The following is a 12,459-nucleotide window of genomic DNA, read 5'->3' as shown; positions in this document are numbered from 1 at the left end:
TCTACCTACATTTTTTTAGCTAGGTTCCTTAAAACGCCTTTTGGGTCATTACAAACAACTCAAATTTGAGGGCACATTTTTATTGACAGTTTAAATAGCTATCAAAATTTATTTTTTTTTTATTTTTAGCTGATCAAAATAAATTTGCCACTGATAAGTATTGTTTTAACGGCACTTTTTACCTTTGATAATAAAAGTACCTCTTTTTTCTCACATATCTTTCTCCCCGTAAGTTTTTCTCCCTCTCTTTTGCTTTCTTCTTCCTTTAGTCTCCATATTATTAATCTACTATCTTAATAGGCAAGCAGGCATTTTCTTAGCCTTGATAATTGGACGCACACATTAAATCATATATATTATATAAGGCTATATATATCATATATAAAATATCAGAAAATAATTAAAAAGAAAAAAAATGAAGGATCAGAACACAACAATGAGAGAGAGAGAGATAGCGACTTGACAATGTTGAGACTTTTGTCTAAGGTTCTACTGTTGGGGATCCTAATGGTGAAATGGCTGGGTAAGGAAAAGCTGAAATTAAAAAAAAAAAAAAAAAAAAAAAAGCCTTCGTGCAAGAGAACAATTGAGCAAATACTTTGCATATCGGAACTGTGACTTACTGTTTGAAACATCTGTTACCATAGTATAGAACTGCTAAAATTCATAATCAAACCAACTTCACAGCATCCTTTTGCTTTCTTTTCTGCACAAGCTAGAATTTAAAGAACTCTGAATACGATTAATCAAAGCATAAACAATTGAAACAATTACTGCTCATTTTTGTTTACAATTGTTTCATACAAGGGCTTGGCTGATTATCAGTATATAGGGGTTTCTTTATCAAGTAGTCCATTATTTTAATAAGAAAGGGACATGCAATCTAATCTAATAGGGAAAAGGTCGAGAACTGATGATAGATAAGAATTACTACTACAATATATTATACACAGAAATAGTGGTTATTCAGGTGCAACTTGGGGTTAAATTTTGTCCATTTTAAATCTGTAGCTATGAATGAATTACTGAATAAAATTTGCCAGGAAAGTAAACCAGTGGTCCTCAAGAACAAAGTAGAAAGGTAAGAATCAATAGCGTAAAGAAGGACTACGCCGTAGACTTTGGCTTAGAGAATCCTCTTTAAAGTTGGACCTTAACACTGCAACTATTTCATTTCATTTATTTTTAAGCACAAACAATGACAGAAGAGAAGAGCAACTCCCTCATGCAGTTATGCCTAGAGCTGCTGCTGCACTAATGACGCAACAAAAGGTTTAGCAGCCATACATACATAAATACATGCATACATACATAAATGCATACATACGTACATACATATATACATACTAATATGGCTATATATGGCTCTATTACCCGCATTATTTAGGTCCCAATTCCCACAAAAAATATATAAATTTAGTACAGTACTGATAATACATTTTATTCCCCTGGTATTAGCAGGATAAAAAAGGTAGTGAACCAACAAATTAATAGGAAGGAAAACAATATTACTAGAAGTTAAGTGAAATCTAACTAGGAGAGTCCACATGACGGAGGCTAGGCGGAAACCAAACCTTAACTAAAAATATATAAGCAACATCACACCCAAGAGCTTTTCTACAGTTCATGCCCCATATAGCAAAACCCTAAACGGCGCATAACGTCTGAAATTGTCTTGGTTCATATATCTCCTTTTTCTCCATCGTTCATATCACCTGAAGAGTTATCATTCCAAGGAAAAGAATAAGGAAGAGGCAAAGCACCAGGGGACTGATAGAATCCTCCTCCTTTATAACCAATACTTCTATTAAAGTCAGCTGTCCTGTTACGGGGTGTTAGAGGTTGAATTGAACTCGCCACAGGTGGTGCAGGGAAGGCTGTTGTGATCTCGCTGCAGGCATAACGGATCAAATCAGCATTAGCTGCATCAAGTTCTTTCTGAAGCCTTTGAACCTGTCTCTGCAGGAAAGAAATAGCACCAACACACCCATAAACCGGATCTCTTACTCTCGCCTCAGCTTCATAGGCAAGGGAATTCACTGCATCCTCTCTTTGGTGAGGGAGGAGCACATTGAGGAGCTTAGTCACACTACTGGCTCCAAAGATCTTGTGAACATTCGCAAATTTTTGGGGCTCCTCTGGTGGAAAGTAAGGTGCAAAGATGCAATTCGGCATGCATTTCCTCCTCAGGAACTTGCAAGCAGCACAGGGTGAATTGTAAGAGCTGGACGAAGCCATGTTCACTGCTACCACGGACAATATGCTCAGATCCAGAATAGGCATTTGTCGTGAGCTTTTCTAAATTTGAAATAATAGACGTTTTTTCTTTCTGTTAGCTCTTTAATTCTGAAATTTTGAAATTGTTTTAGAAAACCAAATTAGTATCGTTTAAAATTCTTCCGCTTGTCTTCTTGACTATTGCTTAATATTTATTTTTTCAATTTTTCATTCCTTTTCCAAATTAACTAGGGTTTCCTTGAATAGATTATCTTTGTTATCAGTATCAAGCAAATCTAAGTAGCCGGTTTCCTAATAGAAATGTGTCCAAAGTTTTGGAGTAAAAAAATAAAAAAGAAAAAAAAATTCCGTGGCCATCTTTCTGTCACACTCAGAGACACACAACAGAGAGAAGCTTTTGAAACATACATGCATAGCATAATAGCATAATGTCTTAAATCTGGGAATATTAATTGTCACTGGTTTATTTTATGTACTTATAGCTTCCTTCTTGCTTGTTTGTTTCTTTTTCCAATTTTACTCTCTGTTACCTTTTCCTTCTTTACTGATTTCTTTTACGCTTAGAAGAAAAAGTTCAAACCTTACACTTCACCCTCATGATCCACACAAGGACTTCTGCATGCAACCATTAAATGTGGTTCCTAAGTTTGTTCTTCTCTATAATATTCCGTAATTAACATGTTCTACTTCTCTCCGTCTCTCAACCTGCAAGACTAATTACAGTAGTAAATAGCTTAAGAGAATTTAGTTGCATGAGCAGTTGTAAGGTCATAGGATCCTTTCTGCGATCAAATGAAGTGGGGATCTGAATCTGACTAGTGCAGATTCACCAAGATTAACGTTTCGTAGGTATAATTAAGGTATTTGAACATAAGAATGCCCTAAATTAGAGCCTTAGCAAAAGAGAGTCAAGCATCTCTTTAGCCTTTAGCTTGCCAAGGAAAGAAAAAAAAGACGTATTAGTTAGCACAGAAAAAAGAAAGCAGCTACACATATAATTTCCTGTTTTTGATCTGTTTTTTTTTATCAGAAGAATAAAACAGGAAGTACCTTTTTCCCTTATTGACGAGGATGTTCTTTGCTCCTATCAAAATATGAGCTCCTATCACAGATTTATTGCAGGGGCGGGGCTGGGCTGGCTTGAGCCTCGAAGAGGAAAACCCTAATTGGAGAAGTAATAGAAAGCGAAAGAGAGCTGCAAATTCAGTAAGAAAAGGTGATGGAGAAAAGAAGGCAAAGACCACTCATGGATGGAGAAGGAAAGGAGCCAAAAGACAAAGGATAATAAATGGAAGGTACATTAAAGAATGACTGTGACCTTGCATCTAATAATAATATGAGGGATGTGGGGATGTCACCCATTTCTCTTTCTATCTCATGCATTGAGAGTTGAGACGGCATATATTCCGTAATCCAAAAAAATAAAGCAAACTAATGGAGAATTAAATATTAATAAAAGGGAAAGGGAAGGGAAAGAGAAAAAATTAAGAAAATTGCTTGCTGCATAGCTAAAAGATCCCCCCTCCGTTCGATCATTATAATTGTATGCTATTGCTGACTCAAATTGTAGTTATACACTAATACATATATGTATATATAAGAATTCTTTCTTCTCTTTTGCTCAAAGAAGCTTTTCGGCACTACCCTATATAATTTTTTAGCAAGTAAGGTAGCCAAAATCTTGCTGCACATCAAGAAAGATGCTAAACTGAAATCCGATTGAAAAATACTCTTCTTTTCCAAAATCATTGTCTTTTATCAATTTTTTAGGCCAAAGTAACTCAACTTTAACCATTATTATTAATAGAATTATAAAATAAAAAAATTTTTAAAATAAAATTTACAAATTTTGAGTTTCAATTTTTTTAAAAATATATTTTTAGATTTTAATCCAATACAATATTTTAAAAATGAAGGTAAAATTATTAGTTTGATAAAAAAATCAATAAAAGACAATATTTTAAGACAGAGTGAATATATATATATATATATATTTATATATATATATATAGAGAGAGAGAGAGAGGGTTTCTTTCCTTTTAAGCCGGTTAAAAATAAACTTTTAAAGACTATAAACCCTTTTTTAAAGTACCTATTGTTAAGCTTTTCAATGAAACTTCATTTTTTATTAAAATTAATCCTATATCTCATGCATAAAACAGCTGTAACTTTCTTTGCGTCCGATCAAAAGCTGTACTTTTAATTTAAACACATGCAAGAGAAATTTTCCTCGGGAAATAAAGATTACAACAATTCTTTTAAGTTTTTATCAAATTTCTTATAATTTTGTGTTGGAAATATTTTAAAATATAAAAATAATATGATTAAGTCAAGACTTAATAAAAAAGAAATCATGTTAAGTTATTAAGTTTATATTTGATAGATAAGATAATAGATAAGATAGGATGATAGTCATCTTATATAATATTTGGGTTATAATTAAAGAAAGGGATAGAATTATAAAAAAAAATCAATAAATTTCTTCGCATATAATGATTCGATCTTCTTAAAGTTGAGAGAATTATTTTTAATTTACAGGATTGAATTTACATATCTTGTTATATCTTTTAAAATTATATGTATTATTCTAACTGTATAAATTTTGAAGAAGGATAATTTTGATCAATAAATAAATTATCTTATTTTAATTTTTGCACATATCAAATACAAGATAAAATGATATTATTTAATCTAATCTTATTCATAATATCATCTTATTATATCCTATTATAATTTTATATACCAAACACACATTAAATAGCTTAAAGTATAGTTTCATAGTCAAAAGTGATGGTTTTATATAAGAAAGAATCAAAGCAAGAAAACTATCTAGGCAAGTAATCAACTGACATACAATAAGGAGTTAATTGTCTTAAACTGCCAAAGGTACCTACTAATAGCAATGCAATCAATGTTATGATATTACAAAAGCTAAGCAGTTAATTATCCAAGTTAGGTGTTATAGTCTACACCAATTTATGAGGTATTGTACGCTTTAACCCATTAGGCATCATAATTTTATCCTACAAAAGGCATCATATTTTAAGTTAAAGGTGATATGAACACTTAAATCCCAAGACTGACTCTAATATGCAATCAGTGTAGGATTCATAACTTCTCTCTAAGACTATAACATTCTCTTTCTCTCCAGTGAGGGCCCACTACCCTCAATAGCGCATCGTTAGTATCCTAGACTTGGCTCTAATACCAAATGTTGTGGTTTATACCAATTTGTGAGATATTATCCATTTTGGCCTATTTAGTCACTATTTTTTTCACAAAAGGCCCCTTACACGTTAAATGTGATGTGAACACTTATATTCCAAGATCGCCAATAATACATAATCGATGTGAGATTCATGACTCTTTTCTAAGACCATGATACTAGGGCAAACAACTGTTATAGCTAAAAATCAATCCAATTGATTCCTAACCTTAGGAAAACCAATTACTATTAATTATATAGTCTTCTAAATGATGAAAATGTCCAAGGCAGCTAGCTTCTATAAAAGGGAATCAACTACCTTAATGATGAAAACTTTCTGGAATGAGAGAAAAGTTGAATACTCCATTGGCAATTGACTAATCTATTGTAATGGACACATTAGAATAAAGGAGGAATCGATTGTTAGACAAAAGTGCTTTTAAGTTTTTATCAAATTTCCAATAATTTTATGTTAGAAATATTTTTAAAATATAAAAATAATATGATTAATTAAAGACTTAATAAGAAAGAAATCATATTAAGTTATTGAGTCTATATTAAGTCTATAATAGATAAGACAGTATGATAATCATCTTATCTAATATTTGGTTTGTATTAAAAAAAAAGAAGATGGAATTGTAAGAAAAATTAATCAACCTTTTTGCATATGATGATTCAGTTCTCTCAAAGTAGAAAGAATTACTTTTAATTTATAGGATTGAACTTACATGTCTTATTGTATCTTTTAAAATTATATCAATAATTTTAATTGTATGAACTTTAATAAAGGATAATTTTGATCAATAAATAAATTATCTTATTTTAATTCTTGCACACATTAAACATAAAATAAAATGATATTATTTAATCTAATCTTATTCATAATATCATAAATTTATACATCAAACACACTTTAAATAGCTTACAATATAGTTCTATGGTCAAAAGTGACAGTTCTATATAAAAAAGAATCAAAGTTAGAAAACTATCTAGGTGGGTAATTGACTACTATACAATGAAGAGTTAATTGTCTTAAACTACCATAAACTGCTATGCTATTACAAAAGCTGAGCAAATCTTAGAACCAATTTATCCAAAAGAGTAGTCAACTATCCAAGTTAAGTGTTATAGTCTAAACCAATTTGTGAGGTATTATCTGCTTTGACCCATTGACATCATGGTTTTATCTTACAATTGGCATCTCACAAGTTAAAAGTAGTATGAACACTTATATCTTAAAATAGACTATATCTTAAAACTGACTCTAGTATACAGTCAGTATAAGATTTATAACTCTTCTCTAGAACCATAACATCTTCATTCACTCCAACGATAGCCCACCACTATTGACAGCACATTGTTAGTATCCTAGACCTAGCTCTGATACCAAATGTCATGGTCGACACCAATTTGTTAGGTATTATCCATTTCAACTCATTAGGCCACTATTGTTTTACAAAAGGCACCTTACATGTTAATGGTAGTGTGAATACTTATATCCCAAGATTGATTATAGGACACAATTGATATGGGATTCATGACCTTTTTTTTAGACAATGACACTAGGGTAACTGATTGCTATAGTTGAAAATTAGTCTGATCGATTCCTATCCCTAGAAAAACCAACTGCTAATAATTATATAGTCTTTTGGATGATGAAAATGACCAAAGTAGTACCTTAATGCTGAAAAATTTCTAGAATGAGAGAGTAATTAAATGCTCTATTGGATAGTCGATTAATCTACTGTAATGGACATACTAGAACAAATGAGGAATCAACTGCTTTTAAAAAGGAATCGACTATCCTACTTGTATAGCTTTTTGGAAACAAAAAATACAAATATGTGATCTATTACCATTTAGGTGGATTCAACTCCGAATAAAAAGTTACAATTTTCAAAAAAGTTAAAAATCATTTCTTTTGGTATAAAAAGTTTGATCAATTTAATGAACTAATTGTCTTTAATTATTCAAAAAGATAATCAAAGGAAGTGACTTTTATTAAAACAATTCATTCTAAGAGTTACAACTTTAAGATTTAATCTCTATAAATATATATTATTATAAGTTCATTTGACGTATTCAAAATTTTAAAATTCTCTCTCTCTTTCCTCTTATGCTTCCACAAATAAAAACTTGTTTCTTTGGCATTATTTTTTTTTATAGAAAAACCCTGTTAAAGATAAGGTATCTCCTTATCTCATCAAAGGGCTTTTAGTTATTTGATTTCACTAGTGCAAGGTGATTCAATGAAAGCTTCACTATATCTTGGAAACATTTCAACTCAACTTTTTTTGCATATTATTATTGGTAAAGGCCAAATAAACCTTAAGAAAAGTGGCATAAAAAGCACACCTTGAAGCCATTTCCTTTGTTCTTTGAAAACTCTACCTTAGATTTAAACAAGGCTTAGAAGGTGAGACTACAATTGATATCTCAATTGGAAGACCATCATCAATAACAAGTTCGTTCAAAAGCAAGCTTTGTAAGCAACATTTTAACGATGAGTCCTCTACACTTTAAAATTTAAACAACTTGAATTGAAAGTACTTTCGGTGTTTAGGACTAGAAAATGACTTAAAACATTGAAATAAAAAAATCACTACATATAGCTAATATTCCAATTAGAGAAGACAAACTAGTTAATTAAATGTGTAACATAACACGTGAAGGAAATTAATGCTAAATTGTTTTGATGTTCTTGCTAATCAGAGTAATTAGTCATAATTTATAGTTGTTGTATTACGAAGGTGTTTGGTCTAACTTACGGAAGGGTTTATCCATTATAAAAGCAGAAGTCAGACGTTTGGCTCTCATAATTTTAAAAATTTTAGTTTATCATAAAGCAAATTTAAGTGTTTACATGAAGCTATAAATTAAAATTTCTTCAAAAAATGCTAATTTTAATAACAAGTATTTAGTACAAATTTTTTACATTCTCGTTTTACTATTCAATAGTTCACATAATTATTTAAATTATTCTATTGTTATATTATTTTATCCATTTTTATTGAATTCATTTGTTTGTATTAAAATAAATAAAAATATCTTTTTATTTTATTTTTTTCACTTAAAAACTTACGATTTAATTTAATAAAATTGACTATATATGTTTTTATTTATTAAAAATATATAAAATACTATCAAATAGTTTTTGTTTAATATTTTACATCACTTTTATATTAAATTTGCCAAACTTTATTTTAGCTTTTCTTTATATCACTTTTAAAACACTTCTATTCTAGTAACACTTTTTATAGAAACTTCAACCAGACCGAATTAATAAGTTTAATACTAAATGATAGCATTTAAACTAATAAGTTTAATGCTAAGCATTTAAGAGTGTTTGCTTGAAGTAATGTAGTTTGAAATTTTATTTCTCTAATTAGGGTACTTTTAAATTTGATTCCAAAGAAATGATACCTTAAGTCAACTAACTTCCACATTAGCAATTTTATTCCACCTTAAAGTCTTCTTCTTTTTTCTTCAATTTGTTTACTTTATCATTTTTTTTCTCTTCTTAACATATTACATTCATATCTTTCTCAAAATCCTTTTTTCTTTTAATTTTTCCAAAATCATTATCAGATATCACAATCCTATCAAGTTGGATATTCAATGAATATTAGAAACAATTAGAGAAAGATAATTTTTTGCTTTAAAGAAGTCTCAAATCATACCAAAAATATAAAAAAGAATAAGCGTTAATTTAAATTCATCAGAATTTTTCCTTTACCACATTGATCATCAAAAAATTTTCAAAAAGTAAAATCAATTGCATTGGAAAAAAAAGTATGGCAATAAGTTTATTGTTTGAGAAGAAGACATGTAGGTCTATGTGTTAGATACTCATTTGTACTAAAGAAAAGCTTTGTTGCAACAAGGGAAGAGAAAGAAAGTCTCACCAGTTTCATTAATTGAGATTTTCCAACATTAAATAAAAACAAACAAACAAATAAGTTCAAATTGTGGAAAGAGAAAAAAGAATCTAAATTTAGAATAGAAAAATAAACAAAAGAATTGAAGCAATAAATTGGGGAAATTGTTATAGAATGAAAATTGAAGTATTTTTTTTCCTAAAAGGCAAATGAAATTCAAGTTTGGTGAATTTCATATTTTACTGTCACTCAAAGTTTTTATTTTTAAAATTTTTTATAATAAACTTGCTAAGTATTTTATTTTTCATAAATCAATTACAATCGTCTATAATAATAGATTACACGACCTTTCATGCCTCTTTCCAATGACCATTATCTTTGTTTTCTAAAGCAAAATCACTCGACCCCTAGGCATTCCTCTATCCAACAACCATTTTCTTTGTTTTCTAAAGCAAATTTTGCTAGCCCTTATAGCTTCTCTTCTTATAGGTTTGCAAACTGATTTCAAAAAGATCTTTAGCCTTTATTTCACTATTTCAACCAGATTACCTATGGCTAATGTTTTTTTCTCATTTTGTTGAAACTATTTTATAACATCCAAAGCATCTCCTTTTAGAATTATCTTGTTAAAATATCTCTCAGTCGCCAACTTCATTGCTTTACAAGCTACCATCACCTTCCATCACCTTTATAATTGTTGGATCTGTATAACCATTCACATACAGCCCTAAGACTCCACAATCTTCCTATTCTAGTCTTTTATAACCACTCCAAGACCTTATCTTACCTCTTGAATACTTAAAAGTTCATCAAATTTTATTTTAATCTAGTCTCCCCATGAATTCATCCTTCGCTCTATAACCCTGTGTATTGATAGTTTAGAATGTGGTGTATCCTACATTGAGTAGAAAGATCACTTATATATTGTTTAAAAGAAATTACTTATGTTATCTAAGTAATTGAGCTAAGTGTTGTAATGGGCCAAGTCATTTGGGTTTACTAGGAGTTTTTCTAGTGGGTTAAACAATTTTAAAAGTCAAATATAGGCACTTGAGCACTTAGGGCACTTGAGTTTGTTTGGTAAATAAATTTAATTTTTAAACCTTTTATTATTATTATTATTATTATTATTTATTTCAAAAATATTATTGATTCTAAATAAACATGTTTGAACAGTGAAAAATATGATGGTACGAATAAATATATCTAAACAAAAAAACATGACTATTTAAATAAAGTTTATTTAAACAATAACATGTGACTATACAAAATGTCATGACCTTTTGAATTGGCTCAATTGGTGACTATTCATTTATTATAAATAGATTTTTCTACCTGAACAATTTCACTAATTCTAATTTAGAGAGTTTTAAAGCTTTTGTTGTATCCTCTAGGCATAATTACCTTTAAAATAGTGTTCTTCACGCCTCAAAGCTATATTTTCTTCATTCCTCAAAGCTATATTTTCTTCATTCTTACTATTTTTATTTTCTTAAATTTTCTAACAATTTAAAGGTAATTATAGATACTACATCTATTGTTGTCCCTACTACTACTATGGATTTGGAATCAAGCATGAAGGTTCATTTTCAAAATCAAGATATAATTAAACTTGATCATTGTAATTGATCAAACTACACTAGGTGGAAGGACAAAATGATTTTTCTGTTGACTGCATTGAAGATGTTTTATGTACTTGATCCAAATTTGGAACCAATTTCAAAACCAATTTCTGAAAATTCTGATATTGTTAAAGCAACAAGAAGCAAACATGAAGAAGATTAACTAATCTGTCAAGGTTATATTTTGAATTTATTATCTGACCGTCTATATGACCTATACAGAAATATAAAAACATCAAAAGAGATATGGACTACTCTTGAACACAAATACATGAACAAAAATAAAGGTACAAATAAGTTTTTGGCTTTGAAATACTTTGAATTTTTAATAACTAATGACAAACCAATCATGGACTAAGTACATGAGTTGTAAATTCTGGTTTCTAAGTTAAGTGAGCTAGAAATTAAGGTTATTGATTCACTTTAAGTTGGAACTATTTTGTTAAAACTTTCTCCTTCTTGAAATGGATATAGGAAAAAAGTTTTGCATTCAACAGACACTTTCACTATTGAAGAATTTTATACTCACATACAGATTGAAGTGAAAAATCATGCAAGAGATACACTCTTTCTTGGAGTTTCCAATATGAATTATGTGATTGGATAAAATTTCGAAAAAAACTCACAAGTCTTCTAGTAAATTTCAAAACAATTTTAAAGTCAAGAAGAATGGATTTAAGAAATCCAAATTTAACAAGAATAAAATATGTTTTCATTATGAAAAGAAAGGACATTTGATTAAAGATTACAGATTTAAAAATGCTAAAATTAAGATTGGTTCTAGTTCTGAAAATAAGATAAATTTGATTGAGCAAGAAATTAATGAACTTGTTGCAATGTTGATTGACATGCAAATTGGAATGGTCATCGAAGTTCATATGGCTACTACAAATAAGTCATTTGATTGGTGGCTAGATTCTGGTGTAACAATTCATATTTGCAACAATAAAAAGCAGTTCAAGACTTATGAAAAATGCAAGAAACCAGAAAACATCCTTATGGGAAATCATTTTCCTGCCAAAGTGATTAAAAAAGGAACAGTTGAATTGAAATTTACCTTAAGATAGAAACTAACTTTGCTTAATTTTTTTCATGTTCTTGAGATTAGAAAGAACCTTGTATTTACAAATTTATTATGTAAGAAAGGCTTTAAGATTGTACTAGAGTCTGATAAAATTATAGTGTCCAAAAATGATGTATTCATTGGAAAAAGATATTCTAATGATGGTATGTTTAAACTAAGCATTGATGAAATAAATAATGTTTCTACTTATATGGTTGAGTATTCTTCTTCTTTATGGCATACTAGATTACGACATTTAAATTATCATTATATGAATCACATGACTAAACATGGTTATATAACATACCAGAAAAATCATGACAAAATGTGAAATCTATGTCAAAGCAAAAATGACTAAGAAACATTTTCCTAAAGCTGAAAGAAATACAGAATTGTTAGAACTCATACATTCTGATATTTGTGAGTTAAATGGTTTATTAATAAGGGGAGGAA

The 12,459-nt window shown here is 29.4% G+C and overlaps 1 pseudogene across 1 annotated transcript; it reads right to left on the bottom strand.

Annotated features, from left to right (window-relative positions):
* Positions 1-926: 926 nt before the first annotated feature.
* On the bottom strand, positions 927-3,610 carry LOC111281051 (protein LATERAL ORGAN BOUNDARIES pseudogene; annotated as a pseudogene). Its single transcript, XR_016334979.1, has 2 exons — positions 3,289-3,610; positions 927-2,243 (listed from the first exon to the last, which is right to left on the bottom strand). The product of XR_016334979.1 is annotated as a protein LATERAL ORGAN BOUNDARIES pseudogene (transcript).
* Between the last annotated feature and the right edge of the window lie 8,849 nt (positions 3,611-12,459).

Source organism: Durio zibethinus, chromosome 28 (genome assembly GCF_047325235.1).
Source record: "Durio zibethinus cultivar Kanyao isolate XHJ-2024 chromosome 28, ASM4732523v1, whole genome shotgun sequence".
NCBI lineage: Eukaryota > Viridiplantae > Streptophyta > Magnoliopsida > Malvales > Malvaceae > Durio > Durio zibethinus.
The sequence above is the reverse complement of the archived record's forward strand: the minus strand, read 5'-3'. Positions and strand labels throughout refer to the sequence as shown.